The sequence below is a fragment of the Nomascus leucogenys genome, chromosome 8 (genome assembly GCF_006542625.1).
Source record: "Nomascus leucogenys isolate Asia chromosome 8, Asia_NLE_v1, whole genome shotgun sequence".
Taxonomy (NCBI): Eukaryota; Metazoa; Chordata; class Mammalia; order Primates; family Hylobatidae; genus Nomascus; species Nomascus leucogenys.
In genome coordinates this window covers 72,660,806-72,686,314 of record NC_044388.1, presented here as the reverse complement: position 1 = coordinate 72,686,314, position 25,509 = coordinate 72,660,806, and the positions used below count along the sequence as shown (strand labels likewise).

General features: G+C 39.2%; 1 protein-coding gene across 2 annotated transcripts in view; it reads left to right on the top strand.

Annotated features, from left to right (window-relative positions):
• The window catches only part of DCDC2 (doublecortin domain containing 2), a 211,325-nt gene that overhangs the window by 130,667 nt on the left and 55,149 nt on the right, over positions 1-25,509 (top strand). The window lies entirely within an intron of this gene.

Genomic DNA, 25,509 nt, shown 5'->3' with positions numbered 1-25,509 from the left:
AATGGTTTTAATTTCAGGTCTGACTTAGCCTATCTTAAGTTGAGGAGTGCACTGAATGCCTATCACTTTCACATCATTGTAAAAAAATTATAAATCATTGTTAAGTTCAGGATGTACTATGCAGCCATGTGCTACATAACAATCTTTTGGTTAATGATCACATATATGACAGTGGCCCAATAAGATTACAATGGAGATGAAAAATTTCTATGGCCTAGTGATGTTGTAGCCATCATAATGTCATAGCACAATGCATTAATCATTAGCCATGTGTTTGTGGTGATGCTTGTATAAACAATAAACAAATTTATTGTGCTGCCAGTCATATAAAAGCACAAATAATTAAGAATAGTACATAATACTTGATAATTAAATAGATAACTCTATTACTTGTTTATTTACTATGCTGTATTTTTATTGTTATTTTAGACTGTATTCCTACTTATGAAAGTTATAGGTAGAACAGTCTCAGGTAGGTGTTTCAGGAGGTATCCAAAAGAGGGCATTATTATCATAGGAGATGATGGCTCCAGTTGCATTATTGCCCCTGAAGACCTTCTACTGGGACAGTGATGTTGATGATCCAGCCCTTGTGTAGGCCTTGGCTGATGTGTGTGTTTTTGTCTTAGTTTTTAACAAAAAGGTTTAAAAATTAAACAAAACTTAAGTAGAAAAAGCTTATATAATAGGAATATAAAGAAAAGATACAGCTGTACAATGTGTTTGTGCTTTGTTACGAAACAGTCAAGTTAAAAAATTGAAAAGTTTTAATAAAGTTACAGTAAGCTAAGGTTAATTTATGATTGAAGAAACAAGTGATTTTAATAAATTTAGTGTAGCCTAAGTATACAGCATTTATAAAGTCTACCATAGTGTACAGTAATGTCCTAGGACTTCACCTTCACTCATCACCGACTCACTGACTCACCCAGAGCAACTTCCAGTCCTGCAAGCTCCATTCATGGTAAATGCTCTATATAGATAACCATTTTAAATCTTTTATACCATTTTTTTATTGTATTTTTTCTATGTTTAGAAGCACAAGTAGTTACCATTGTGTTAGAGTTGCCTACAGTACTCAGTATAGTAGCATGCTGTATAGGTTTGTAGTGTAGGAGCAATAGGCTATACCAGATTCCCTAGGTGTGTAATAGGCTATTCCTTCTAGGTTTGTGTAAGTGCACTCTGATAATGACACAACAATGAAATTGCCTAACAATGCATTTCTCAGATCAGATCCCTGTTAAGTGATCCATGACTGTATTTACATTTTTTCCAGCATCAGTTTTGATACATTATGTTTGTAAAGTTCATTTCACTTAAATTTTAAAATTTATTTATGTAAAGGTATTCCTTATATCTTCTTTTAAAAGAAAATGCCTGTAGGATCTATAATAATATACTATTTTTATTCTTACATTAGTATTTTATGCTTTTTTTATAATCAGTTTAGTTTTTGACTTAGATTTTTCTCTATTGTACATTTGTTTTATTTTTCATTTAATCTCTACCCTTAATGTATTTCCTTTCTTCAGCTTTCTTTGAGTTTAACTTACTCTTTTTCTATCTTCTGGAAATGGATAGAGCATCAATCTTTAGCCCTTGTTTTTTTCCTAATATTATATTTAAGCCCATGAATTTCCCTCTTATCACAGCTTTAGCTGTATCCAACATGTTTTGATTTGTCTTATTTTCATTACTTATGTAAAATGTTTTGAAATTTCCCATGCCATTTTTTTTTCTTTGATCCCAGGTTAGTTAGAATGGCCTTACTTAATTTCAAAACAGTTCGACATTTTCTGGTGTTCCTTTTGTTGTTGATTTCTAGCTTAATTCCACTGTGGTGAGAGAACATAAATAATTTTAATCTCTTTGTATTGTTGAGACTTGCATTATGGCTCAGCATAGGGTGAAATTTGGTAACAATTCCAGAGGTACTTGAAGAATGTTTTTGTGTTATCACTGCTGAGTGCTGTGTCAGTGTATTTGTCAATTAGGTCAGATTTCTTTGATTTTGTACTTTGGCTTTGAGATGGCTCTAGGCTCATCCTCCCCTCACCATCCTCTTTCTACTTTCTTGCTCATTAAATCTCTTTGCCCTCTTGCTTGCTTTTACCAGAGCTTCCTCTTTTGATCTAGCTTCTTTTTGATCCATACATGTTTTCACATGATTTCATTTGGCTGTCTTCCGCTTAAAATTCTGGTTTCAGTCATTGCCCTTTTTCCCTTTTGTTCTGTGGCTTCGCTCAGCAGGGCAGCATGGTCTTCTTTGTGTCCTTTAGACCTTATTTGTTAAAGGAGCCAATCAGATAGCTCCATCAGCAGGCATTCATTAGCGCATGTTGTGGGATTTTAGAAATACCTGACATTGTTCACTCAAGGGGCTTGTGATCTGGCTGGAAATTATAGTATAGATAAATATACAGATTTAACAGTAGTACAAGGAAGTATATAATATGAACTATGTGTGTTGTAGGGTAGAAGAAGGGACAGTCACTAGGGGCTGGAATGGCTTTGTAGGGAACTTGGTATTTGGTCTGAAATCAAAAGATGGGAAATAGGGAATTTGCCAGAATAAAAATCCAGAGGCACGAAAGCTTAACTACTTTGTGTTTGTATTTCATAAATTACTTTGGCTGGAGAGGACGATATTAGTGCGCAAAGTTGCAGTGGCCTGGTCCATAGAGGTAGGCTGGGACTAGGTCATAAAGAGCCTTAAATGCCAAGCTATTACATTTAGACATCGTTCTGCAGCTACGGAGGCAAGGCATTGGAGATGATGAATATGTGCACAGGGATTTGATGTGGTGAATGTAACATTTTTGGGAAAATTATCTGATGGTTGTATACAGAATATAATTGGAAAGAGTCCAGTAAAATCCTCGAAAAATTATGTGATTTGAGATTATAATGTGCATAGAAAGATAACAGATGCATACAGAATCTTAGGAGAAGGGAATTGATTTACTTATAATGCTTAAGGAATCCAGCCTAGGTTTTTAAGAGACCAGCAGTGCTGTGGATAGAAATAGAGACATAGGGAGGCAGAGCAGAATTCAGACACAGGTGTCAGAATGTGCCCAAGACCAGAGAGCTGAAGCCACGCTGCAGAGGTGAGATTTAGCTTAGGCAGACTCTGCGACTGAAAAGAGCACAGGTGTCAGGAGGTGTCAAGATGGTGGATGGAAGGGCTCCCCCAGAGTTCTCTCCGAGATAGCAGAATTTCAGGAGGTTTGTGAGGAATTAGGGCTAACCATACCAGCTGTGGAAGCCAATGTAACCTAACATTGCTGTCCAAACTTATAATCTCCAAAGTAACAAACCAAAATTGATTAACAATAATAATGGCACTAACAAGGAAAAGCACAGCAAGCTCTCAAACCGCAAGTGAAATTCATTTGCACCATTTGGGGTTCACTTTTAAAGGAGTAAGCTATTCTTCATGTATCCTCCTGTTTTGAAGGTTTCCCTGAAACTGTCCAGTTTTGCCTCAACCAAGGCGATTTGCTAGGAAACAGGAGAGAATTCTAAACTCCAATTAGCCAGTGCTATTGGAGATTAATAACACTTTAGACCTGCTGGAAGTGACTTCACATCTAAGCTTCTTCCTACTGTGTCATAGCAACAATTTACAAATTTTAATAATAGATGTCCTGTTTGAGAAATTGCCTTTCCTTATGCTATGGGAGGTTTTATGATTAGACTATACCTCTTTCCTTGCAGTTGTTTTCAAGGCATTTATGTTACCATTTTTGCTTATCAGTAATGGTTCAAAAATTTTGTAACACAGCAATTAATATCTGTCAGTAGAAATAAATTACATTTTTCATCGCTTGTGACACACTCTCAAATGCTGTTTGAAAGTGCCATAATTATGCATCATCATGCTATGTAATTTTGGTGCCTGGTGTAGGAGTGCTTTAGGGGTATGATTTATATTTTCTGGTTTTTTTTTTTTCCTGAATTAATAAGGTAGGTGTAAGGATTAGGATATAAGTTGGAAAATGACACTTTGCAGAATAATTTGTATTATTTCTGTTCTTCTAAAGCAGTCTGTCTTTTAGAATTGTTCACATATTTTATAAATATATTTGTGTATGCAGATTGTGTATATTATAATGTTACCATCAGTAACTTTTGCCTTATAGCACTAGAAGGGACAACATTCTTTTAGAAATTGAATGCATAGAATATATGTATGTTCAGAACATATTTTTCATTGCCATAAGGAAGACGTGTATAATATTGGCAAAATTTTTACCTCTGTAGGATCCTTGTCGTTTAAGCACAGCAGGCTCACCCTAGTGCTCTGTTTTAGCCAGCCGTGATTACTGGCCACAGATGAGGGCCTATGACAGGCAGAGCACCCAGGCCACCCTCTGCTTATTTTTGGCCCCATTCTCTTCTCCTTTGGCCCTGGAACCTGGTGTTGACATTTGATTTTAGCCTGGTGCTTTTAGGTTACCGATTTGTACTCACCTCTGGCTTAATAGATTCCAAGTTGCTTGGAGGCTCTTGCCGATTGTCTTCTATCACTCACTGCCTGCCTCTGACTCGGTCCAGTGAGAGGTGATGAGAAGGGTCAGAGGATGGGGGAGGGAGGCTGCCAGGACTGGGGTAAAAAATCAAAAAGGACTTGAGCCTACTAATTAAACCTCTCAAATTGCAATTGTGCTTAAAGCGCATACTGCTCTCATCAGTGCCTAATTGATGAGTCCATTACTATGTTCAGTCATTGCTACCTGGCAGCCATTCTTAAAGTGAGCAATATATTTCATTCTATTAGACCACAATCAGTGATTCCTTTCTGAAACAGTGAAGAAAAGCTTTAACTTTAAATTTACAACTCAAATAATATTGCTACTTCAATATGGCTATTATAAAGAGGAATGGAGTCAGGGAGGGACCACACTCACTCGACAAGTCTTTGTAGAATATCTACTACCCCCAAACACAGTGCTGAGGGTATGATATTCCTGAGAAATGCAGTTAGGAGATGTGGTTTTCAAAATAATTCACAATGATTACAACTAAATCTGTCTTTACTCCCCTTTTCTTAGTGTTTTTATTTTTTAATTTAACACTTTCGGTTGGATTAGGCTTAGATAAAATACATATAAGAGTATAAGGAGATAGAAACCTAAATATAGGAATTTTGTGCAACCAATGCATCTCTGCCTTATCTTGAAACTTCTGAAATTATCAAAGGCTACATTACTGTATATCATAGCAGCACAGCTGTGAGCAAAGCTGGGGCTTTGCTATTTCAAAATGTTAGAAGAGAAAGTGTATTGAATTTTTCAATTGAATTTAAAAAAGGGATCAGTGAATAGAGACTTGTCTTCTTACATGGGACTCAAACTATCAGATCCCCAAATAGAATTTTAGCAATTAATACTAGTTAAATGGGTTTCAGCAAGTCAAAACCATCTCCACAGAGCTATGATTGTAGTATATTTTTAATTATGGAGGTATTGAAAACAATCAGCTCACATTAACTTTTAAACTAGAATTATAAAGCAGAGCCTTTCACTCTGCTAATTCCTTTGTTTAGGGAGTCATCAGGTGTTAAGTGAGTCACTTTGGAATGAGCGGCTTATTTTCAAGAGTTTTAATATATTAAATAAGAATAACAGAAATCAAAGTAGAAGGAACCTTGGAAATTATGGTCACCTCACTTGACACTTTGTATTTCATTTAGAAAACAAATACCTAAAATTATTAAATGCAAAAAAGAAACTAAAGCTGCTCACTGGATGCATGGGGCACTGGTAATTGGTAGTTATGGTTTTAAAGGAATAAGGGCATTAGGTTAATTGGCATAATGTGAAAACAGATGCTTTATATTTTCAAACATCTTATTAGTGATTCCCTATTGAGCTCCCTTTTTAATTTAATATTTATGCAGGAGTTAATCTTTTGAAAATGTTTATAGTCATTTTTATTTGTTGTGTGTTTTATGTGAGGTAGGTTAGTGCATTTTTTCATCTGGGTAAGTCATCAATTAATAGGTGGAGTACCTGGCATGTAGTAAACAGATGTTTCTGCCCTCGAGGGAATTACAAATTAAATTCACCTCTTAGTATCTTACTATTCCAAAGGTCTTACCTTTGCTTAACCACATATTATCCTGCCAGCAAAACTGGTTTTCAGGAAATTGTGCCCCATAAATGATACTAATGATACTAACACTAATACTACCATTGACTAAGAGCATCCTGTGTGCCAGGCAGTATATTGAGTTCTTTGTGCATGTTGTATAATTTAATTTTCATAACAGTGCCATGAAGCAGCTACTATCTCAGTTTTACGGATAAGGAATTGGGGCTTGAAGAGGTTCAGACCATGTACCTTGTATGTGAAGGTCTAGATCTGGTAAGTGAAGAAGTTAGTGTTTGAAACAACTGCTCCCCCGCACTGCACCGTATGGTGTCCTGTGGTAACAACGGTGGCTACATTTGTTGAGCAGCTGCTTGGTGGTGGTTGTCTACTAAGAACTTCACAGCATATTTTCATTTAATGCCCACAACAATTTTAGGTATTTTATTCCAATCTACAGATGCAGAAACTGAGCTGAAGAGCAGTGAAAGAACGTTAGAACATTCTTTTTTTATTTTTGTTTTTTAATATTTTTGAGACGGAGTTTTGCTCTTGTTGCCCAGGCTGGAGTGCAATGGTGCAATCTCGGCTCACTGCAACTTCTGCCTCCCGGGTTCAAGTGATTCTCCTGCCTCAGCCTCCTGAGAAGCTGGGATTACAGGCACCCGCCACCACGCCCAGCTAATTTTTTTGTATTTTTAGTAGAGACAGGGTTTCACCATGTTGGCCAGGCTGATCTTGAACTCCTGACCTCAGGTGATCCACCTGCCTCAGCCTCCCAAAGTGCTGGAATTACAGGCGTGAGCCACCACACCCGGCCAAGAACATTTTTAAGAGTACACAGCTATGAAGAAACATAGTTTCAAAATAGAGTGCTCTGCCTCCATAGTCTGTTGCTGTACCTACACTCCAAACTGCTCCCCTTTCAACATTTCTTCATGTGCGTGATAAAGATATATAACCAAATCCTTATTTGAATTGAAAGGAGCTCGGCATATATCTGTGAGTGACTGAATGGTCTTTTATTCAGAAAGTTTGTTTGGAGTATTTCTTATTCTTAATATGTTCTTCCCTTCTTAGCCTACCCCATCTTCAGTGTATTCCATCTCTAGATGACTAGGGCCCTCAAACCATTTCTTGTTCCTTACCCTCCCAATACAATTACATGTTGAAAAGCCTACAGTAAGTTCAGTTGCACTAAGTTCCAAATAATAATGTCTTTTAATTCTTCCCCCAAGTTATGGGTATTTGCTGTATATTATATATACATATCTATAATACATACATACATACATATATATATATATGTATGTATGTATTATAGATAAATATGTATATACATCCAAGAAAACAAGGTCTTGCTCTATCACTGAGGCTGAAGTGCAGTAGCATGATCACAGCTCAGTCCCCAAGATGCTTAAATCAAACTACCTTAACTGCTACACTGCAGCCTCAAACTCCTGGGCTCAAGCAATCCTTTGGTTGGATAACTTTGGTGGAATTCCAAGTGGTGGGTACTGGCTGGAGATTTTTCATGTGGTCTTTGGGGATTCCTCAAAACATAGCTGTAGATGACTCCCTTTACATACGTTAAGACCAGCCTGAGTCTTAGCAAACTGCTCTACAGGATGTTTTCATCTCTTTTGGGGTTACCTTTTTCTGTGGGTATACACTTCTGATTTTACAATGAAAATTAGTGAGAAAATGGGACTCATTTCACAACAATTCTTCTTTACTTAGTTATATATGCTTCATGAAGCAAAACAAGAGGAAGCTCGTATGTGGATATTAGAAACACAAGAGTTAATTAAAACAACCCTCTGTCTTTCCCATTTACCAAGTTAAGACATGTCCTTATCAGGGCCAGGCGCGGTGGCTCACACCTGTAATCCCAGCACTTTGGGAGGTTGAGGTGGGCAGATCACCTGAGGTCAGGAGTTCGAGACCAACCTGGCCAACATGGTGAAACCCTGTCTCTACTAAAAATACAAAAATTAGCTGGACGTAGTGGCTGACGCCTGTAATCCTAGCTACTTGGGAGGCTGAGGCAGGAGAATCGCTTGAACCTGGGAGGCAGTGGTTGTAGTGAGCTGAGATCATGCCACTGAACTCACCAGAGTGAGACTCCATCTCAAAAAAAAAAAAAGACTTGTTATTATCTAAAACAGATCTTACAATGAGGTTCATTAAGTGAATACTGTCTAAGATGGCGTACAATTTAAATGGATTGGGGAATTTATTTTATTTTCTCTAAAATTTTACCAGTAAAGATCTAGTCATTTGGAATAATAGACATTTTTTAAAAATAAAAATAACCCTCGAAGAGTAAACATAGTATATCATTTCATGATTTATACCTATCTTATGGAAAAATATTCAGTTTGCTTTCTTAGAATTTGGCTTGTTGGGATTTGATCTCTCACGTTTGTTTGTTTGTTTTTACCTCTTTTGTCTGTCGCTTTTTGGTGATTTCCTTAAATCTATCCTCCAGGCCGGGCACGGTGGCTTATACCTGTAATCCATTGAACCCAGGAGGTGTAAGTTGCAGTGTGCCACTGCACTCCAGCCTGGGCGACAGAGCAAGGCTCTGTCTCAAAAAAAAAAAAAAAAAAAAAAAAAAAAAAAATCTATCCTTTCAGATCACTAATAAATATTCTCTTCAGCTGGGATTAGCTATTTAATCTGTCCATTTAGTATTTAGTCCTTCCATTGAATTTTTAATTTCAATGACAATATTTTTCATTTCTGGTAGTTCTAGTTGACCCTTTTTCAAATTTGCCAGTTTTTGTTTATACTGTTGTTTTCTTTCAGTATTGTTTCTGTTCTCTTTGATCTCTCTAATCATTTTAATGCACTTTTTAGTAATCTCTTTTAAAATTGTTCTTTCTACTGTTCTCTAAATGCTAATTCTCTTTGTTGTGTCTACACATCATATATAAATCTAATCTTCAACTGAAAGTCTTGTTTGTTTTGCTAAGACAGTCTTGTGTGTCTAGGATAAGGTAACATCCCTTCAGGGTATTTTTCATTTGCTTCAGGTGAGGCCATGGGAACTTTCCTGGCTTGGGACCAGTTTTATGGTTAATGTCTTGGCGGGAGTTGTCTTGACCACTTGACTAGTATAAACAGATCTTACAGCCTTTCTCACGGTACGTGGTTGAAGTTTTGATTTCTCAGAGACTCCAGAGAGATGCCAAGCTTTCTTGCTACTTTCTGGTCTAGTGGACAGCTGGCATTTTTCAGGCATCTGGAACCCCTGGAATGGTCCCGGTTTTATGCTGGGATCTGGGTTCCAACACTCCAATTGTGGACCTTAAAATCCTAGCTCCCAGCCCCTCGAACCTAAATTTCTGTCCATTTCCCCTTGAAGCACTGAGATTGCCCTTTCTATTGAGCTCAGCTATGAATAAAACTTTTTGAGATGGAGTCTCCCTCTGTCACCGAGGCTGGAGTGCAGTGGCATGAACTCAGCTCACTGTAACCTCCATCTCCTGGGTTCAAGTGATTCTCATGCCTCAGCCACCTGAGTAGCTGGGATTACAGGAGCAACCACCATACCCAGCTAATTTTTGTATTTTTAGTAGAGTCAGGGTTTCACCATGTTGGTCAGGCTGGTCTCGAACTCCTGGCCTTGAGTGATCTGCCCACCTCGGCCTCCCAATGTGCTGGGATTACAGATGTGAGCCACCATGTCCAGCCACATAAAACTCTTGAGTTCACATTTTGTTTGCATTTCTGGGTATTTGTAGCAGGAGAGGGTCTGTGTCACCTCAGTCCATTATGCTACTTTACATTTCAGCTACATAAGATTTGCATTGAGGGATTTTGTCAGAGTTTCCACGTGGAGGAAAGAACGTTGTGGAACACAGATCACTGCCAGGGAAAGTCAGGCTTGGGCACCCCGGGGGAGCTGACAGGCTCTAGGGGAGGCAGACAAAGGGCAGTGGCCTTTAAGATGGGGAATGGAGAGGAAAAGTAGGAGAAAGCAGAGAGCAGGTCTGGGAGGTGGCAGAGACCAACTGCATGTTCTTGTCCGAGGGCGATTCTGCCCTTGCCCTCCAGATGCAGAATTTGTTTTTCTCACTGAACATGGTGACATTTACCCAGCCAGATCAAACGAAGGAGAGTCTTAGGCCCCAGAGGCAGCTGTGTGAGCTTCCTTTGTGGTTGAAAGGTCAGGGTGGTTTCTACCCATCTTAGGTAATTTTGCAGTGGGTACGTTTTCTGTCCTTTTCCCACCATCCCTGATTTGCTTTGAAATGAATCACAAACTTTTTTGAAGAAAAACCTTTTGATTAGGCGTCTTGGTTCCACATCATTTTATAGTCATATTTTCATTTGAACTGTTAGAAGCAAACCCGGAAGGTCACTATTTCTTAACTTTCCTTTAGAAATGTTAGGAGCAGAAGTAGATTTTTAAGTATTAGTCGCCGCATGGTCTATTTATTTTGAAGTCTTCTGGATTTTGCCTTCTAGATTGCGAATTTTCTGTTTATGGCAACTGTTTGCTTCTAACACAGAAACTGCTTGTCTGTTTAGAGATCTTTTGGGTGATGGTGTGTATTTTGGTTAGGAGGTGCGTAGTCTTTACCTGGATGCTGCTTAATAAACCTTATTAATGTGCATTGAAGATTTAAGTTCTGAAATGAAAAACAGGCATTGGGCCTAGCAGGAAATATTAACCAAAATCATGAAGCAGATCAGATGGTAAAGAGACATAATGAGTTTTATCTGTAGACCCTCATGTTTGTGCATCTCTCTCCCTATCTCTCTTCCCGGTTCACTCAACCCCCATTCCCATTCCTGTGGTTTGGGGTTGCCTCTGTCTGCTTACCTGATCCTGAAGGCTAGAACCACACTTAGAGTATGGGGATCCTGCCCCATAGAATTTCCAAAGCTTGGCACAATCAGCTGTGTAGCCAGGGACAATTTAATTCAACTTGTGAGCACAGATCATGTCTGGGCCTTCCTTCCAAACTAGCCCCTCAGCTCCATATAAGCTGCCATCCTGAAGCAATAGGTAAGAGGGGTTTTGTTATTCTGTTAAAAATGTTAACCATAATAATAACAACAATAGCCAACACTCATAAGATGGCAGGTGTTATTCCGAGCATTTTAAACACATTAAATCATTGAGTCCTAATGACCCCATGAGGTAAGACTCTTTTGAGCCTCGTCTTCCAAATGAGGCACAGGCAGATGTGGTACTTTACCCAGAATCACATGGCTAGCAGGTGGCAGAGCCCAGATTAAATGTGCTGTGACTGTCCAGAGGTGTGCAGCCTTATGTCCAGCCTGGCTTTGGCATCCATCCCATGTGGTGGTAAGATGGTGGTAAGATCCTGTTACCTGCAGGTCAGGGGTTTCCTGCATCTTTGCCTTTTCCAGACAACATGCTTGTAAGCCCAGGGTTTCAGCTCTGATCACCATTTTGTTTCTCTGTTCTGCTTTTGATTACTGACAGGTTTAGCTTGTTAGAGTCTGGCAATGTCCTTTAAATTTTTCTCTTCTGTTTTGTGTCTCACTGCTGTGTTTGGACAGAGGAGATACCTCAGAGGGTGGACTCCCAAGCTGTCTTGACTGGCAGTCTCCAGTGCCTTCTCAGGGGAATATATTCCTTCCTTTTTTCCTTTGTTCATGTCTTCTTTTCTTTCGGCACAATCTCGGCTCACTGCAACTTTTGCCTCTTGGTTTCAAGCAATTCTCTTGCCTCAGCGTCCTGAGTAGCTGGGATTACAGGTGTGTGCCACCACACCTGGCTAATTTTTGTATTTCTAGTAGAGACGGGGTTTTGCTATGTTGGTCAGGCTGTTCTCGAACTCCTGGCCTGAAGTGATCTGCCCTCCTTGGCCTCCCAAGGTGCTGGAATTACAGGCATGAGCCACCATGCCCAACCGTCTTTCTTCCTGTCTTCATTCAGCAGTTATTGACTACCTACCTATACTGTGCTCTGTGACAGTCTGTCCTCGGGAAGCTCACAGTCTCCTGTGAAGAATTAGATATGGGCATCTGTGCTGTGGTAAATACTCTCACAGAGGCCGGAGGCGGGTGGGGTGGGAGGACACGGAGAGGTGGGGGGAAGACTTCACAGAGAAGGTGACAGGGGAGTGAATGCTGAAATAAACCTCTCCAGGTAGACAGAGGGAAGATGTTTCAGGCAGGGAACCTGCATGCACCTAGGCTGGAGGCATGAGCGGGTGTAGTGAGTCGAGGGCTGGCCAGTCAGTGCAGGTGATGGGCTGAAATGACACGAGGCTGTCAAAGGGGGCCAAACATAGAGCTCAAAGGGCCCTGATGACCTGTCTAGGGAGATTGGATTTTATTTCTTAGATAATGCAGGTGCCACTAAGTAATAAACAATTAATTTACTATTTCGATGATTTATTATGACTACTTTTTGAGAGAGGGTCTTACTCTGTCACGTAGGCTGGAGTGCGGCAGTGCAATCATAGCTCACGGCAGCCTCAACTTCGTGGCTCAAGTGATTCTTCTGCCTCCGCCTCCCAGGTAGCTGGGACTACAGGCATGCACCACCACACCAGGCTAATGTTTTAAAAAAAATCTGTAGAGATGGGGTCTTGCTATGTTGCCCAGGCTGGTCTCAAACTCCTGGGCTCAAGTGATCCTTCCACCTCAGCCTCCCAAAGTGCTGGAATTACAGACGTGAGTCACAACACCTAGCCTGATTCCTTTTTGAGAAAATTGTATTTTCCATTTGAAAAGCCAGTAAAATATGAAGTACACTCACATATTCTATTCATATATTCTACTGTCTTTAGGGATAAACAATTAAAATATGGAAAGACATAAAGTAAACCATCACAGGTTTGAAGGACTTTGGGGAAGATGGCTTATCTAAATAAGATCTTTTGAGATTACTTTCTAAATGCTTTGTCAGTCTTTAAAAACACTGCCAAAAGCCATTAGAATATTCTCTCTAGTGAACTTTTCATGAATATGGAAAAATAGTGTTTTTTTTCAACTTAGAGTTTTTTGTGTAGTTGGAGAATATTTTAGAAATGATCTTAAAATTCTAGAGGATATATATATTTAAAAAATGAGTCACTGCTTATTTTTTCTTCAAATATTTTAATTTTTAGTTCTTTGTTAAAACCTTCCTGTAACAATACTAGGAAAACGAGTGATTGGACCTTTTACTGTGGCATGCAAAAGAGACCTAATCTTGAAACACAGTCATGTTTTAGGAGTGTGTGATTATGTGAAATATATTTGTGTAAAATGTCCTCTGCTCCTGGAGGCTCCACGTAGAAAATGCAGCAACGTAAATGTATAAAACTCACCATTCTTTCTAGCCTTTTTGGTCACAGTTTTGAAAATGCCTGTAGAGAACTACAGAGTAAAACACAAAGGCCATTGTTTTTCCTTTACATGTTTATCTAGGTTAATAGTACACTGTGCGAAGCTGTAATGAAGCTCTATATCTAACCCCAGATGGCTGAAGGTCATGGGCTTTATAAGACAAAGGTAAAACTTCCGCCTGTACTCCACTGCAGGGAATGACAAATTCTTGAATCCTACAACCAGCAAAAAATGACTTTACCCGAGGAAGCCTGCACAAATTACTTCCATTGTTCCTGGTTGCCTTGAACAGACATTCTGACTTTACACAAATAGTTGTGCACAAGCCAGGAGCCCATTATCTTGTTATAATATTCAATTTTCTTCCCATTCTTTTAATTGAAACGCAGTTGCCCCCACTGCTTTTGGGCAGCAGAGTGTTATGATAGCCTAAACTCTCAGCCATCTAAGGGATTGATTTGCTGTCTTACCCAGCTTTATCTGTTACTTCTCTGTGTGTGCTACCTCTTGTTTCTGACCACAGTGTGATGCTATTAAATGTGTACTATCAATCCAGTCTGTGATGACAGAGCACTGATTAGCCCTTTTGTATTACTTTGATTTTGAAATTGACTAGTCCCCTAGTCTGTAAATCATGTATTCTAAAATGCCTAGTAATCAAAATAATAACATTAATGATTTTCTACCACCTAGGCCCATAAAGTAAATTAACTGGTGGAAACAACTTTAAAAAGCAATATGGCTGAATAGACCTATTCTTACCTTGTTGACCAAATAGTTTTGTAATAGTCTACCAGTTTCAATTTTAGTTTAAAAACTCTGCAGTTCAATTAGCAGGAGATAAATTGCATGATGCTTGTAATCAGAAAAACTGGAATAAACTCAGTGTTCAATTACTACTCCAGCCTCCTCCTCCTTTCTGATGTACCTCTTTAAAGCCACCGAGGATTCAAGGATGATTAATTTTTAGGGTAAATTAAACTAATCTAATAAATAATCAGGGCTGATTTTCAGCTGGTACCTATTGTAGAGTCAATAGCTACACTAGTTGTTTATGATTTTCTAATTGGTTAATCTCAGTGTTCATTGGTTCCAAAATATATTTACTTTTAACCTTACAGATAATGCTAGATGTGAGTTTTATGTGTATTTTAACTATATTACATTGCCTGCCTCCTTGTTGGCTCTTAGTTGAGCAAATGGAAACATATAATTTCTTTTATCTTTGTACATCTCACACCAGCTTGGATTGGTGTGATATTTTCCAAGTTTTGTTTTACAGAATGATATTATTATATGTATGTTTTCTTCCAACTGATTTTCAATATTGAAAAAGATAATTTACAGAATTGAAGAAAGAGTGTCAAAAACCAGATCAAAGCCAGGGTCCTCAAAAACTGGAATGAGGGACAGACACCCACAAAATTCTTTTTGCGTTGTCCAGCTCTAATTCTTCTAGACCCTTGGCTTCATTCTCCTTTATTTATATAAACTTCCCTCGTTTGAGAGGAACATAGCTGTAGGCAGCTCCTGGATTATTCCCTTTTAGCCTGGGAACATGAGAGTGAAGATAACTTTTCCCTTTTAGCTTTAGATTGAAAAAAATCACAGGAAAGGATTCTGACTGATCCAGCTTAGTATCATGTGCCCACCCCTGGACTTAATGTGGCAGGGAAATCATTCCTGATTAGCTGGGTCACATGCCTGCCCCAGTGTTACAGGGGCAGTGCTTGTTACTAGAAGAAAGAGAACTGGCTTTGAGCCAGTCAGCTATCCCAGTTTGTGCCTGTCACAGAGTGAATCAGACATATAAAGTAAAATGAGAAGAGGCTCTGATCTAGGTGGTCCACCTTTGATGGAAAATAAGATAATGATGCCAGAAAGAAGTGTGTTTCTATGAGGACCTTGGGTCCAGCAGGAGAAGGATGGTGTCCTGTCCTTCTTCCTTTTGGTCCAAAGGGAATGCCACTCCTGGTGTTCTTCCTCTGGGTTCATACCGAAGTTTGCCCTTGCCTCCATTGTACTTATCACACATACTCTAATAATGTGTTACAAATGCGCCTCCCTGACTGGACTGTGAGGTGCTTGAGGACTAGGACTATGCCTTATTCATGTTTGAAAATACTTTTTTCATATGAATGCTTGACACTTGTTGAATGAATAAATTTTGGGAAGTATGGCGACCTACCACAGATAATGCACTGAGTGACAATATTGTTAGATTATGCATGTCATATATTCTAGAATTGCACAACAAAGCTTTTAAAGCTAATACTCTCTCCTATAGCAGGCAGAGTTGCTTGCACACCTTCAGGCAGCTCATGTTCTCACAGGAGAGCCCTTTCTATTGCTCTGAAAATGAACCAGCCCCTTCTTGTGTTGCCCTATAATCTATTCCATGTAATCTTCACCCTTTGCTCCTGATGGGGCTATCTGCAGAACTGCGTGGAGGACATGTCTCTTCCATCTCATAACCCTTTAGATATTTGAAGACAGAGATTGATGCTCATTTTGGTCTTTCTCCAGTGAAAGCATCCTGATTCTTTCAGCCATTCCTCTGCGAGAAGGATTTCTGGATCCCCCACTTCTGGTTATAGCCTAAGTATAAACTTTCCGGTGTTCGGGCCTGGTGCAGTGGCTGGCGCCTGTAATTCCAGCACTTTGGGAGGCTGAAGCGGGTGGATCATCTGAGGTCAGGAGTTCGAGACCAGCCTGGCCAACATGGTGAAACCCCATCTCTACTAAAAATACAAAAATTAGCTGGGCATGGTGGCGCACACCTGTAATTCTAGCTACTTGGGAGGCTGAGGCATGATAATCGCTTGAACCCTGGAGGCGGAGGTTGCAGTGAGCCAAGATCATGCCACTGCACTCTAGCCTGGGTGACAGAGCAAGACTCCATCTCAAAAAATAATAATAATGTGAGATGTCTGGAACCAAACACAAGTGTCCAAGATGTGGTTTGACTTGTGCAGGGATGATTACACCCCAGGATCACAATCAGTGGTTTTAGAAGTGGAACTCCTTCCCTTCCCTTCCCTTCCCTTCCCTTCCGTTTGTTTCCTTCCTTCCTTCCTTCCTTCCTTCCTTCCTTCCTTCCTTCCTTCCTTCCTTCCTTCCCCCTCTTCCCCCCTCCTTCCCCCCTTCCTTCCCCCCTTCCCCTTCCCCTCCCTTTCCCCTTCCCCTTCCCTTCTTTCTTTAAAAAAAAAAAAAACCTTTTATTTTAGATTCAGGGGCACATGAGCAGTTTTATTACAGGGGTATATTGTGTTGATGCTATGGTTTGGGGTATATCTGAATCATCATGCGGGTAGTAAGTATATACCCAATAGGTAGTTTTTCAACCCTTGCTCTCCTCCCTCCTTCTCTTCTCTTACAGTCCTCAGTGTCTGTTGTTCCCATCTTTATGGCTATGCATACTCAATGTTCAGCTGCCACTTATATATGAGAATAAGTGGTTTATGGTTTTCTGTTTCGGTATTAGTTTGCTTAGGATAATGGCTTCCAGCTGCATCCATGTTACTGCAGAGGACATGATTTCATTTTTTTTTTATGGCTGCATTGTATTCCAGGGGTTATATGTACTACATTTTCTTTACCCAATCCACCCATTGATAGACACCTAAGTTGATTCCGTGTCTTTGCTACTGTGAATAGTCCTGCGATGAACATACAAGTACATATGGCTTTTTGATAGAAGGATTTATTTTCCTTTGGATATATACCCAGTAATGGGATTACTGGTTTGAATTATAGTTCTATTTTTAGTCCTTTGAGAAATCTCCCAACTACTTTCCAAAGTTGCTGAACTAATTTACATTCCCACCAACAGCGTATAAACATTCCCTTTTTTTCCACAGCCTCACAACATGTGTTATTTTTTGACTTGTTTTTGCAATTTATTTTGCATTTTTTAAGTTATAATTTTTAGGTTCAAGGGTACATGTGCACGTTTGTTATGTCGGTAAACCAAGTGTCACGGGGGTTTGGTGTATAGATTATTTCATCACCTAGGTAATAAGCATAGTACCCAACAGGTATTATTTTCTGATTCTGTCCCTCCTTCCACCCTCTGCTCTCAATTAGTGCCTGATTTTTTTTTACCTTTTCATAATAGCCATTCTGACTAGAGTGAGACAGTTATCTCATTGTGGTTTTGATGGCATTTCTCTAATGATTAGTGATGATTGGTATTTTTCATATGCATATTGGCTGCTTATATAGTTTCTTTTGGTGAGTGTCTATTCATGTCCATTGTCCACCTTTTTTTTTTTTTTTTTTTTTGAGTCAGAGTTTTGCTCTTGTAGCCCAGGCTGGAGTGCAATTGTGCAATCTTGGCTCACTGCAACCTCTGCCTCCCGGGTTCAAGCGATTCTCATGCCTCAGCCTCCCAAGTAGCCAGATTACAGGTGCCTGCCACCATGCCCAGCTAATTTTTATATTTTTAGTAGAGATGGGGTTTTACCATATTGGGCAGGCTGGTCTCAAACTCCTGACCTCAGATAATCCACCCGCCTCGGCCTCCCAAAGTGCTGGGATTACAGGTGTGAACCACTGCACTTGGCCTTTTGTCCACTTCTTAATGGGGTTGTTTGTTTTTTTCTTGTTGATTTAAGTTCCTTATAATTCTAGATGTTATGCTTTCATTTGGATGCATAGTTTGCAGATATTTTCTTCCATTCTGTAGCTGGTCTGTTTACTCTGTTGATAGTTTCTTTTGGTGTGCAGAAGCTCTTTAGTTTAATTAGGTCCCACTTGTCAAGTTTTGTTTATGTTTCAATTGCTTTTGAGGATTTAGCCATAAATTCTTTGCCAAGGCCAATGTCCAGAATACTGTTTCCTAGGTCATCTTCTAGCATTCTTGCAGTTTGAGATTTTACATTTAAATCTTTAATCATTTTGGGTTAATTCTTGTATATGGTAAAAGCCAGCTTTCCCAGCCCCATGTATTGAATAGGGAGTTCTTTCCCCATTGCTTATTTTTGCTGATTTTGTCAAAGATCAGATGGCTATAGGTGTGCAGCTTTATTTTTAGGTTATCTGTTCGATTGGTCTGTTTTTGTATCAGTGCCATGCTGTTTGGGTTACTTTAGCCTTGTAGTATAGTTTAAAGTCAGGTAGTGCGACACCTTCAGATTCGTTCTTTTTCTTAGGATTGCTTTGGCTATTTGGGTTCCATTTTGGTTCATATGAATTTTAGAATTTTTTTTCCTAATTCTATGAAAAATGATGTCAGACAGAAATAGCATTGAGTCTGTAAATTGCTTTGGGCAGTGTGACCATTTTAATGATATTGGCTCTTCCAATTCATGAGCATGGAATGTTTTTCCATTTGTGTCATCTATGATTTCTTTCAGCAGTGTAGTTCTCCTTGTAGAAATCTTTCACCTTCTTGGTTATATGTATTCTTAGGTGTTTTATTTTTGCATATGGCTGTTGTAAATGGGATTATGTCCTTGATTTGGCTCTCAGCTTGTACATTATTGGTGTGTAGAAATGCTACTGATTTTTGTACAGTGCTTTTGTAGTGGTGAGAGTAGGCAGGCTTGTCTTGTTCCATTTCTCAAGGGGAATGCTTCCAGCTTTTGCCTGTTCAGTATGATGTTGGCTTGTGGGATTGTCATAAATGCTGCTAGTTATTTTGAGGTATGTTTCTTTGATGCCTAGTTTTTTGAGATTTTATTATGAAGGGATGTTGGATTTTGATCAAAAGCTTTTATTTTATCTGAGATGATCATATGGTTTTTTGTTCTTAATTCTGTTTATGTGGTACATCATATTTATTGATTTGTGTATGTTGAATCAAACTTGCAGCCCAGGAATAAAGCCTACTTGATCATGGTGAATTAACCTTTTGATGTGCTGCTGGATTTGGTTTGCTAGTATTTTGTTGAGAACTTTTACATCTATGGAACCCTTTCCTTGAAGGAAATTTTATGCAAAGTCCACTTTGTATAATAAGTAAAAGAGGATCTTTCCTGCTTGCAGGGAGTTTGCAGGACAAGGAATAAGGCCCGTCTGTCCATGTCTTAACTCCCCCATTCACTGTGATGACTGCTGAAACATTTTGAGAGAATTCAGCATTCTGTGGCCCCCCCAATCTGAAAGATGTATTGCTAAAAATGTATTACACATTTTTATGAATAAAATTCAAGTTTTCAGATGTAATATAGCTAAATTAAGTGCCACTAAAATTCTCATTTATTTCTACATGACCAGCTGTCAAATCATATTGTTTTATCCCATAATGCAGAATTTTTAATGTTTTCCTATTAAATTTAATTTTGTTGATCCATATTTCAGTTTGTCAGGATCATTTTGGGCCTTGATTTTGTTATTAAGTATTTATTTGTTATCATTTCTATCCTCCCATAATCTGGGTGTTTGGCAAGTGTGCTATCTATGTGGTATCTAATTATTTTTATAAGCTTATTGAAATAAATAGGGGTCCGTGAGAGAGGCCCTTCTTAAAATTGACACTTAGACAGTGGTGTACATGTTTTGGGGTCCAAAGACCTTGCACCCAACATCCCTAAAACTAAACTGTCTTCTACTCTAAAACTGTCTATATTGCTTGATATCACTATCTACTTATGCCTGAAATCTAGGCACAATCTTAATGTTCCCTTCCTTTTAGTACATACTTGCAATTTTTCACCGAGTCCTGTGATTTTACTTACTAAATATTTGGAAACTTCTCTGATTTCCACCTCTCTACCACTGCCCTCGTTTAGGTTCTCCTTTTTTTCTCCACAGGCAGCAATAACCTCCTAACAGGTGTCCTTTCTTCTGGTCTTTTCCTTCTGAGTTTTGTTCCGCACTTGTTCCCAATGTTATCTGTCTAAACAAAATCTGACTGTGTGGTTCACATGCTGCAAACCCGCCATTGGCTTCCTGTTGCCCACGGGACAAAACCCAATATCTTCAACTTTGCACTCAAGTTTATGTTCTGACTCTTTTGTATCATATTCCAACACTTCCAAAGCTGGGCTTGATCACTCACGACATTCAATGGCTTATAATTTCCTCTGTACCCCATGTGATTTTTTTTTTTTATGGTCTCCTTTAAAATTCTCCTTCCTCATTTGGCCAACCAACTTCTTTTTGTCAAAGCTTACTTGTTTTTAAGAGTCAGCTTAGGTTCGACCTTTCCCTAGGATATTCTTTGAAACTTCTTCTATAGTTGGCCTCCTGCTTCCTTACAAGTCTGGCTTATTAGTCTTTATCTTTATGCCATTGTGCATAACTCTATCTGCATTTTACATGCATCTCTGACAAGATGATGAGCTAGTTAAAGGGAGGGTCCACAGCTCACTCATTTTGGTATAATTTGCATTTAAGCTGGCATTTAGCAGATACTCAGTAAATGTTTGTTGAGTAAAATAATGATTGAATGAACTTACTTAAATGCACATAATCATCACATCTCCCTAACTAAATTTCACCATCCTATATACAAAGATATGTAGACTAGTGAGTCTGCTAGCCAATATATTAAAATGCAAATATTCTATATGTTTGATGTTTTCTTCATCTATCAAACTAGCAATTATATAAATAAATTATTTTATCATTAAGAGTTTCTAACTGAACTTCTTGTTGGCTCCTTTCCATTACTGTGTTCTTTCCTAAATGCATACAGACAATTTTAAAAGGAGCGAATTTCTAATTAAACTGCCTCACTGGAGAACACTTTTACATGGCTATTTTTTCCCAGTAGCGTCAAACAATTAAACCTGGGTTAAAATAACATGGATTTATTGACTATTCACTGTGATATTTTAAGAAATTGCTTCTGACACTAAGCAATTTATAATCTCATTGGGGGATGAAGATAATGTATACAAAATAGGTAACATTAAAATACATCAAGGGGTAAAGTATCAACAAGAATAGTACAGATGATAAGTGTTTGGCATTTTGATGAAACAGTAGTGATTCAAGCAAATAAAAAGTAACCACACCACATAATATGAATGGACAGAGGCCACAGGTAAGAAGTATAGATTATTTATTTATAATCAGACAAACGTCCAAGAAACAGAGCCTCCTTTGATTTTGTGTTGAGCTATTTGTGAAGCCAGTAGGACTATTCTGGAAATGAACATAACAGTATACCTAAACCTAAAAATTACATATTGTTTGGAAGAAGGCAGACTATTTTATTAGAACTTTGTGATTAAGTCTGATCACCATTGTCATCAGATAGGACACCTCACTTACAGAGTTTGTGTCCCCTTGAAAACATATTAAACATAGAAAACAAAGAATTCAGCACTGGGAAAACCATTGAGTGCTGCCCTAAATGGCCATTGTCTACCATGCTTCAGAAAAGGAAAGATGTTTTTACCCAAGTTGTTTTTTTTGCCAGGTTGTTCCTAGGAAGATAAGGAAAGGAAAGTTGGCTAGCTTTTCCTATGGCCAGAAGGAAGTACAACATGAAGCAAGTATTTTTTTTTTCAAGAACCCCATTTGTTCATTAATTCATTCACTCACCTTTATCCATTATTTATTGAGCACTGACCTTCTGGAATGCGCTGTATCAAGCTATAGAGAGTTCCATGTTCACTAAAGCAATGTTATAAATTTGATTTCCCTTGTTCAACCCATCGAAATAATATTTTGTCTATCCACCAGATACAGCCTATTGTAAATTAAAGAGCATGGCAGATGTAAGTGAGAAATACGGGTCTAGTCATGCCTTGGGCAAATTGTTCAACAATTCTGTTCTCAATTGTAAAATGAAAGGGTTGAACCATTTACTTTCTCAAGTCCTCTGAGGCTCTAAAATATAATGATCTAATTAATTTTGATGGCCTCCTGGCTTACACTTTAGTATTGGTGAGTTTGTTTAGTGCCTGAACATGCTGATTGAGTTGACTTTGCGAACTTGCAAGTAAGACAAAGTTCTGAAACACAGTGACAGCAGTGTGCTCATTTAAACGAGAGAATGTCCTTCTGTTTGTAGGGGATGTATAAACTTTCATTCCTTAGGTGTTTGAAAACTTAGTGAACTAGTATTTATTATGCTATAGTTAAAATATTTCCGTGCCTGGTTAATTGAAATGTGGTACTTCGATTTTATGGCACTTTATGTGAATAAATCTTTAAACACACTGCTTGAGTGCATGGATATTACTGATATTTCAGACATGGCATAACCATATATCTTTTTATATCTGTTATATTCAATTAAATTGCTGTATAAAGTTTAAACTACTCCATCAACAAAATTGAGCATTTTCGTTGTGTGTGTGTATGTGTGTGTGTGTGTGTGTATGAAATTACTAAAGTCATGCAACAAATATTATCTTGAAGTCATTTTTGAAAGGGAGTATTTTAATGTGCTCAGTGAATAATTCCTCTCTGCCTGAGAGCTACTGTTGTATCCTGGGAAATATTCAGAGGAGAAGATAAAATTATTTAGATTTGCAGCTTCTTGTCATGGGAGGTGAAGGCCTTTTTATTATTATTATTAATGTGATGGGAATAGTTCCATCACATCGTGTCTCTGCACAGCATCCTGAGAACAACCTTTTCATCACATAAATAGTTACAGTTCTGTTTTTCTAATGCCTCCTGCCATTCCTTCCCTCCCCCTCTTCACCATTTTCCCTTTGAGTGAGGAGGATAGCACTCCCTTCAGATAAAGGTTTCCCAAGTATTGACAAAAGGCAGGCACGTGGTGATAGTGGTGGAGGATGGGGGAGGGGAGGGTTGTTCTTTGTCCCAACACGACCAGGTCTGAGCTGGCTGGAAAGGACCGTGTCCAGAAACAGGTGTATGTCCTTTTAAAAGCAAACTTTTTATATGTAGAAATTGCAGTAATTTTTCCAGAGAAAGAGTCAGCTTCTGGCCTGATACCTTTTCCTTCTTCGTGGGTCTCCTGCAACCAGAGCTCCTGGCCTGGGTCTCAGAAAGCACATCCTGCATATAATGGTACCCAGGGCCTAGATGGGGCCAGAGTCCTCTTAGTGATGGGGGTGAGCAGGGCAGGCAAGATCTTTGCTCTCAGGGAGTGAACATTCTCTTGAGGGAGACACACAGCAAACCTGGAAATAGATGTAGAAATAAGGAAAGGTCTGACAACAGCCATGCTGAGAAGGGAATATGGGAGGAAAGGGACCTGGCACCCAGCATGTCTCTTCTCATCGCTCCCATTTCTGCGTTTGGAATTCTGCCTGGATGGAAGGCAGGTCACGGGGCAGACAACGTGGGCCTTTCATGAGCCCCCTTTTCTGTGCATTTTTGACCTTCAGTGATGACTTCTTCCAGTTTCTCTTAGGACTCTGCTTTGTCCCTTATTGTTACTGAGTGGAGCATGGCCTTTGCAGACTCTTTGGTGATTTAAATGGGCTAGGTAGAGCCTTAAGATAGAAAATGAAGATAGTGGTAGAAGAGAATTTTTAAAAGGGTCAGGAGCTAGTACTTTTGCATTTAAATGAATTCCAGGGCTAGTTCTTTTAGTGAAAAAGCTGTAAATTCCTAATACTTGGTAATTTTTCTGTGTTTTCTTCTACCTCAGGGCCTTTGCACTGGCATTCCCTCTGTCTGGAACAGTCTCCCCTCTGATACCCAATCCTCAAGCTTTTCGAGCTTTTGTTTTCTTTTGTTTTGAGACAGGGTATTGCTTTATTGCCCAGGCTAGAGTACAGTGGCACAATCCTAGCTCACTGCAGACTTGAACTCCCGGGCTCAAGCAATCCTTGCACCTCAGTCTATCAAGTAGCTGGGACCAGAGGTATGCGCCACCACACTCAGCTAATTATATTTATTTTTTGTAGCGGCAGGATCTCACTATGTTGCCCAGGCTGGTCTTGAACTCCTGTGCTCAAGTGATTCACCCACCTCAGCCTCCCAAAATGCTGGGATTATAGGCTTGAGCCACCACACCTGGCCCTCGAGTCTTTATTTAAGGGTTGTTTTTTTCAATTACTACTGTATTGAGAATTAGACCCTCTTTCTAGCACTTCATTGGCACTTACGTGACAATAATATTCCTGTTTCTTGTCTCTCTCCATTGGCCGCCTCCTTCCCAAATGTAAGTCATATGAGACCAGTGATTTTGGCTTGTTTTGTTCACTTCTGCATTCCCAGTGCTTAGAAAAGTGTCTCTAACATGATGCTCAGTAAACGTTGTTGAATTAACATAAGATTTTTAAAAACTTTATTTTTTAAGTTTTCCTAACGGTAAAATCCCTTAGAAAACTCTGGCAAGAGCTGTTTATGTTTGGGACTTAGAGGTTGGGAGAGGATTTCTGAACATGTTGTGGTCCTGGGAAGGACTGTGTGGCCAAGAGCAGGCTGGGTGGGTCAGAGGGAAGCCAGTGGCCAAACCATGGGTCTCTCAAAGGGGAAGTGGTGGGGCCAGTGGTGGGAGTTTGGGATAGGCACCCTCTGACTTCTACGCTCCTGACATCAGTCCGATCTAAGTGTGGACATGGGACTCATCCTTCCTGTTGTTTGGTGCTGAAGGAAGTGAGTATAAAGTAATGTAAGCATGAAACATTTACAGTGTATCTCCATTTATGGGCTCAGCGAAGACAGGATCATAAGTGTTGAGGATTTTTAAAAAGTCATATTAGAATTTGAGCATTCTGAAGGGGCAGCTCCCTCAGATGAAACCAGCTTTTTTTTTGACTGGCTAGTTTACTTTGATAATATCTACTACCATGAAAATCTTTTGCACTTTTTTTTTTCCTGAAAGATTTCATGGGAATGTGCCAAGCAAAATAACGGCTCCCAAAGATTCTCACTCAAACCAGGATCTGTGGATAAATGTTACATGGCAAGGGGGAATTAAGGTTGCTAATCAGCTGACCTTGGAATAGGGAGATGATCCTGAATTACTGTGGTGGGTCCAATGTAATCATAAGGTCCTTTAAATGTGAGACAGGGAGGTAGAAGAGTTAGAAGCAGAGAGATCATGTAAAAAAGACTCGACCATGAGCCATGGCCGGCTTTAAGGATGGATGGGGGCCATGAGCCAAGGAGTGAAGGTGGCTTCTACTACATGAAAAGACAAGGACACAGATTCTGCCCTAGAGCCTCCAGAAGGAACATAGTCCTGCCAACACCTTGATTTTAGCC